Source organism: Papio anubis, chromosome 1 (genome assembly GCF_008728515.1).
Source record: "Papio anubis isolate 15944 chromosome 1, Panubis1.0, whole genome shotgun sequence".
Lineage (NCBI taxonomy): Eukaryota > Metazoa > Chordata > Mammalia > Primates > Cercopithecidae > Papio > Papio anubis.
Genome location: NC_044976.1, coordinates 9,748,115 through 9,755,158, shown reverse-complemented (window position 1 = coordinate 9,755,158; position 7,044 = coordinate 9,748,115).

Here is a 7,044-nt window from a genome sequence, read left to right as displayed (position 1 = left end):
GGAAGGAAGAAGGAAGGAAGAAGGGGGGAGGCAGGGAGGGAGGAAGGAAGGAAGAAAAAAAAAGAAAGAAAGAAAAAGAAAGAAAGGAAAGAAAGAAAGAGAAAGAAAGAAAGGAAAGAAAGGAAGAGAAAAAAAGAAAAATAAAGAAAGAAAGAAAGGAAAAAAAGAGGGAGTATAGAAGTCGGCATGCAATTTCAAATAGGGAGGTCAAGGAATATCCCCGAGAAAGAAATATTCATGCCAAGTCTTGAGGAAGGTGAAGGAGAGAGCCCTTTTGAGATCTGAAGGGAAAGCACTCCAGGCAGAGGCACCTGCCAGTGCAAAGGCCCTGGGGGCAGAGTGGCCTGATTGTCCCAGGAGCAGCAAGGAGGCCAGTGGGGCTGGAGTAGAGTGAGAGGTGAGGTGGGAGGAGGTGAGATCAGAGAGATAATGGAGGAGATGCAGATGGCAGGGCTCTGAGGGCCACTGTGATGACTTCGGCTTTTCTCTGGTCCTGGTGGGAGCCATGGAGGGTTTGAAGCAGAGCTGCGATGTGATCCAGCTTATGTCTAACAGGATGCCTCTGGCTGCTGAGTGGAGACTTTGCATAGAGTGCAAAGGTAGAATTTCGGAGGCTTCTGTGACAGTCCAGGATGATGGTAGCTCAGCCCAGGTGGGTAGTGTGGGCTGGAAAGAAGTGGTTTCCTTCTGGATGAATTTTGAAAATAGAGTTGACAGGGTTTGCAAATCACTTGGCTGTGGGATTTTCTTTCTTTCTTTTTTTTTTTTTTGAGATGGAGTTTCACTCTTGTCTCCCAGGCTGTAGTGCAATGGCAAAATCTCGTCTCACTGTAAACTCCGCCTCCCGGGTTCAAGCAATTCTCCTGCCTCAGCCTCCCAAGCAGCTGGGACCACAGGCATGTGCCACCACCCCCAGCTATTTTATTATTATTATTATTATTATTATTATTATTTGCATTTTTAGTAGAGATGGCGTTTCACCATGCTGGCCAGGCTGGTCTCGAACTCCTGACCTCAGGTGATCCACCCGCCTCTGCCTCCCAAAATGCCGGGATTACAGGCATGAGCCACCACGCCTGGCTGGCTGTGGGATATTTTTAAAAGAGAGGAATCCAGGACGCCCAAGCCTTGGAAAAGCAGAGATGCCATTAGGACAGCTGGGAAGCCTGGGAGCAATTTGGTTGGAATACGTTATGTTTGGGGGGCTGAGGCAGACATCACTGAGAGCTTGGTACCCTGTTCTCTGTTGGGTGCATAGGAGGATGGTACATCTTGCCACACTGAAGTTAGATGTGGCCATGAGACTAGCTCTGGCCAGAGAATTGTGAGTGGGAGTCATATGTATGATTTCTGGGTCAGGGCATTTAATCACCTCCAACTCCGCGCGTTCTGTCCTGAGGCTGCCCAAGGAGGAGGCACTGAGGTGGAACCTGCATGAACCTGGGTTACTGAGTGACTCATGAAGGAAAGCCCCCTGCCTATCTGCCCTGGACGTGTATCATCAGAAAGGAATAAGCCTTTGTTTTTCTAAGACACTAAGATTTTAATGTTGTTTGTTACAACAGCATAATTTATCTTGACTAATACAGGCACCTATTAGCAGGACTGTCAGGTAAGGTTGTACAGGTTGTACACTATACCAGGGCAGCATAACCAAGGGGGTTTCATTTTGATCGTAGACCTGTCTACCTTCCAGGTCCTGCACACAGGTAAGGACGGTGTTCTGTTGCAGTCACGCTCAGAGCGGCCCCTGAGGCTGCTCCTCTTGCTCATAGCCTCCTTGGGAAGCCCAGTTTCCACCTCCACCCAAGTCTAAACCTGTCAAGGCTGCATCACAGGGCAGGGGTGGTGAGGGGAGTGGTCAGAGTGTGACTGTTACCTTAGTGCCTGGTGTAGGTGAGCAGGTGTGTGTGCCCGGCCTGGGCTGCTGCCCCCAGGAAAGCTGCTTCCGAGCCAACCCAGGCCAAGCTAAGGGGGTGAGTGCGGGGGCACTGCCATGCCCCAGCCCCGGCACCACTTCTAACGGGATGCATATGCTCTGGCCACAGATTTAACAAGAAGTTTGATTTACAGAACTGCTGTTCAGATGAACTGAAGCTGGATGCTACTGATTAAACCCCAGAGCCAGTGCCCGCCCCCTCCCTTTGCAAGGACCAGTCTGGGGCTGCCTGGCCCGGTCTGGAGCAAGCAGGTGCGCTCTGCCTCCTCCCGTCCAGCCTTCCCGCCGCTGGATGGGATCATGTGCAGTGCCAAGTTTTAAAGAAAGTTTCTTTTGCTTTAGAAAGTCACTTTCTCCTAACTGGCTAAAGGCTGTAAGAGCTGGAGGCAGCCCCGCCTCTTCTCCAAGTGCAGATGTGCAGCAGACAGGCTATGGACATGCTGGGGGCTCTGGGGAGAGGACTGAGCGACAGATAGAAGTTTATAAATTGTCAGCATACGCTCGGTGTTTAAAGAGTGAAGGCACAGAGGGGATCTCAGAGGGACGGGGCACGTGGAGAAGAGTCAGAGGATGCTTGGGTGTTTATGGTGGGGATGAGGAAGAGGAAGCTGCAGAGTAGACTGGAAGGAGCAGCTGAGGAAAACGGCGAGGAACAGCCAAATAAGGAACAGGCGTTCAGGAGGGCGTAGGGACCACTGGGTCCTAAGGGCTGCGAGCTGATGACTGGGCTTCCCTACCTGGATCCTAGACTAGAGCAGTTAGTGACATAGAGGATGGGAGGAGACGAACCCGAGTTCCCTGAGTCTGAGACTAGGATGGTAACCAAAGGGAGATGGGGTCAAGGGAGAAGTGAGGCTGATGAGCCCAAGACAGGGACGGTTCCTGCTGCTTGAAATGGAGTTGGAGCTCTGTCCCCAGGCAAGGAGAGGGATGAGTCCGGGGCCCAGCGGGAGGTGCTGGCCTTAGATGGGAGGTGCCATCTCCCATTAGATTGCCAGGTTGCCCATGTGGAATTTCCCCATTCCGGGCCCCTAGCAGCAGCGCCAGAGCATGGCCTGTTTCCCGTCTGCCCCATGCCCCGCTGGAGATTCCACAGTGCACTCAGAGCCCTCTCCTTATGGGGTTTCCAGTCACCTCCCCAGCTTGGGTACTGGTCTCTGGGAGTCTCCCGCTGTGGGGAGGAATTAGGATCCGCATGGACCTTTTCCCACCAGGCCTCGATGAAACTGCAGATGTGGGAACTAGGCCCAGAGAAGCTAAGTCACTTGCCCAAGGTCAGGCAGCTGTTAAGTGGTAGATTCGAATTCAACTCCAATTCCGCCCAACACTCTCCTGCTCTCAGGGATCAGACGAGGGAATCGGACTGGGAGCTCCCTGTCAGAAGCGCCTGTGGGCTGCGCGGTTTTGCCTCCTGCTGCTTTTGTGTTTATGCCTTCGGTACCGGGAGTTAGATGCTTTCATGGGGTGGGCAGAAGAAGTGCAAGGCCAGCGGCAGGATCGGGAGTGTCAGGGCAATCTCCTCAAGGAACCCACTAATATGCAGAGAGCCAGAGAACGAGCAGGGTTAGGCTTGGTGAGGAGCGATGGCACGGGGGCGTCCCTGGCAGGGGGTAGAGCACGGGCAAAGGCCTGGAGGCTGGAGAGCAGTTCGGGAAACGGAGGGAGCCAGCCGGCCGGGGCGGGCGTGCCGGGGCTTCGGAGGGGCCTGCAGCCTCGCCCGTCGGGCCAGGCCCGGCACCCCCGCTGCGCCCGCAGCCCGCCCAGGGCCCGCCTGCTTGGAGCCAGCCTGGCCCCGCCCGCGCGGTGGTCGCCCGGCCGCCCGGGGGCGTCTAATGGGCTGCCCGGCCCGCGTTCCGGGGAGTGGTCCCGGCCGCGCTAATGTGCGGTCGCCCCGCCCGCCGGCAGCTGGTGCCCCCGCGCCGACCCCGGGCTCCGATCGATACGCATCAGGCGGCGGGCGGCCGGGAGCCCCCACAGCGCCCCCTCCCCGGGGCGCCGCCGACGGCAGAGCAGGGGCCTCCCGCGCCGGGGGTGGGGTAGGGCGGGCCGCGTGGGGAGGGGCGCCGCGTCTGGGACCCCCGGGCCGCGTCCACCCCGCGCCTCTCCGCCCCTCCGGCTCGGGCCAGACTGCGGCCTCCTCTCGCCTCCCTCCTGCCCCTCTTCTGCTGTGGGGGCCCCGCTCCCCGCCTCCCCTTCTCTGTCTCTCTCCAGGGCTCTCCCCAGGACCGCTCAGCCGCCCCGGGCAGGAAGCTGTGGGCTTTGGGCGTCTGGAGCCCTCTCGCCTGGGAGAGCCGGGTGAAGGTTTCAGGGCCGGGCCAAGGCCAGGGTCACAAATCCTGTGAACCTGGGCGGGAACCTGGGTAGGGCGCGAATGAGGCACTTGAGTGCAAAACTTCAGGGGGCGCCAAAAACCCCTCAGAAATCAAGATAAATAATATTTTCGTGCAATTTATTTATTAATAATAATTATTATTTTTAGACAAGGTCTCACTCTGTCACCCAGGCTGGAGTGCAGTGGAGAGATCACGGCTCACTGCAGCCTCCATCTCCTGGGCTCAAGTGATCCTCCCACCTCAGCCTTTCGAGTAGCTGGGATTACAGGCTTGCACCACTGCGCCCGGCTAATTTTTTTTTTTTTTTGAGATGGAGTCTCACTCTGTCGCCCAGGCGGAAGTGCAGTGGCGTCATTTTGGATCACTGCAACCTCCACCTCCTGCCTTCAAGTGATTCTCATGCCTCAGCGTCCCAAGTAGCTGGGACTACAGGCGCGTGCCACCACGCCAGCTAATTTTTTGTATTTTTAGTAGAGATGGAGTTTCACCATGTTGGTCAGACTGGTCTCGAGCCCCTGACCTCAAATAAACCACCCGCCTTGGCCTCCCAAAGTGCTGGGATTACAGGTGTGAACCACCGCACCTAACCCCCGGCTAATTTTTGTATTTTTAATAGAGATAGGGTTTCACTATATTGCCCAGGCTGGTCTTGAACTCCTGCACTCAAGTGATCCATCCGCCTCAGCCTCCCCAAGTGTTGGGATTACAGGCATGAGTCACTGCACCGAACCCTAATGGAATACTTTTTAAAAACAAAATTAATGTAAAATTTTTTATGGTGAACAACATATCAAAATTTTAAATACAGACAAGATCAGTAACTGCCTAGCTGAGACATATTGGAGCCTGCAGCAAAGGAAAAATCAGAATACTGATCCTGATATTTAAACTTTTGAGATTTTGTTCATTGTAGATTGTTCACCATGGATTTTAAAGGAGACCCATTCAGGGGTACTTGGACTGTGGGTGAGAGTCCACTACCTCGGCTGTGATTAACCAGTGAGAAAGCATCACGTGCAAGCATCTTAATTATCTTTTTAAAAAATAGATTTATTGAAATATAATTTACGTGCCATATAGTTCACCTAATTTAAAGTGTAAAATTCTGCTGGGTAAAGTGACTCACGCCTGTAATCCCAGCACTTTGGGAGGCTGAGGCAGGAGGATCATTTGAGGCCAGGAGTTAAAGACCAGCCTGGACAACATAGCAAGACTCAGTCTCTACAGAAAATGCAAAAGTTAACTGGGTGTCATGGTGTGCGCCTGTAGTCCCAGCTACTTGAGAAGCTGAGATGAGAGGATCGCTTGAGGCCAAGAGTTGGAGGCTGCAATGAGCTATGATCATACCACTGCATCCCAGCCTAGGCAAGAGAATGAGACCTTGTCTCAATAATAATAATAAAGTGTGAAATCCAGTGATTTTTAGTATATGCAGAATTGTGCAGCCATCGCCACACCAATTTTAGAACATTTCCGTCATTCCTAAAAGAAGCCCTGTGACCACAGCAGTCACTCCTCATTCCCTCTCAGTGTCCAGCCCTAGGAAAGCACCAGTTTGTTTTCTGTCTTTGGATTTGCTTATTCTGGATATTTCATATAAATGGAAACAGACCATCATACATCTCTATGTATTGCTTTTTCACTTAAGTATAATATTTTCAAGGTTTGCCCATGTTGCAGCATGGATTGTCAATATTTCATTCCTTTACATTGTCAAATAATAACTCATTGTATGGATATACCACAGGTTACTTACTCATTGGTTTGTTGATAGACATTTGGGTTTCTATTTTTAGCTATTATGAATAATGCTGCTGTGAACATTCTTATGTAAGCTTTTGTGTGGGCAAAATTTTTTTCTTTTTTTTGAGGCAGAGTCTCACTCTATTACTCAGGCTGGAGTGCAGTGGTGCCATCTCGGCTCACTGCCACCTCCACCTCCTGGGTTCGAGTGATTCTCATACCTCAGCCTCCCAGTAGCTGAGGTTACAGGCACGCGCCACCACACTCAGCTAATTTTTGTATTTTTAGTAGAGACGGGGCTTCACTATGTTGGCCAAGGATGGTCTTGAACTCCTGGCCTCAAGCAATCCACCTGCCTCGGCCTCCCAAAGTGCTGGGATTACAGGCATGAACTACCGCATCCGGCCAGCAAAACTTTTTCATTTATTTTGAGTATATACCTAGGAGTAGAATTGTTGGGTCCTACGGTAACTCCATGTTTAGCATTTTGCAGAACTGCCAGACTGATTTGTGGTTGTACCATGTTACAACCCACCAACAGTGTAGAAATGTTCCTATTTCTCCATACCATTGCCAACACTTACTATTATCTGTCTTTTTGCTTATAGCCATTCTGGTGGGTGTGAAGTGGTACTTTTTTGTTATTTTGATTTGCATTTCCCTGGTGGCTGATGGTGGTGAGCATTTTTTCTCTCATTTATTGGACATTTGTATAGCTTATTTGGAGAAATGTTTGTTCAAATCCTTTGCCCTTTTTCAGGTATCTTAATTATCTTTTACATAAATGACATCACACCACATTTGTTGTTTTGACTTGCTTCTTTGCCCTTCACAGCATGTTTTGGAGATCTTTCCATGATATTTACAGATTTTCGTAGATCTACCTCACATTTTTAGTAGCTGTTCAGGGTTCCTCAGTGTGGCAATGCTATAAGTATTTATCCAATCTCTGATTGATAGACATTTATGTTTTTTCAAACATATTTTCTATTACAAAAAGGCAAAGTAACAAATATCCTTACATACATC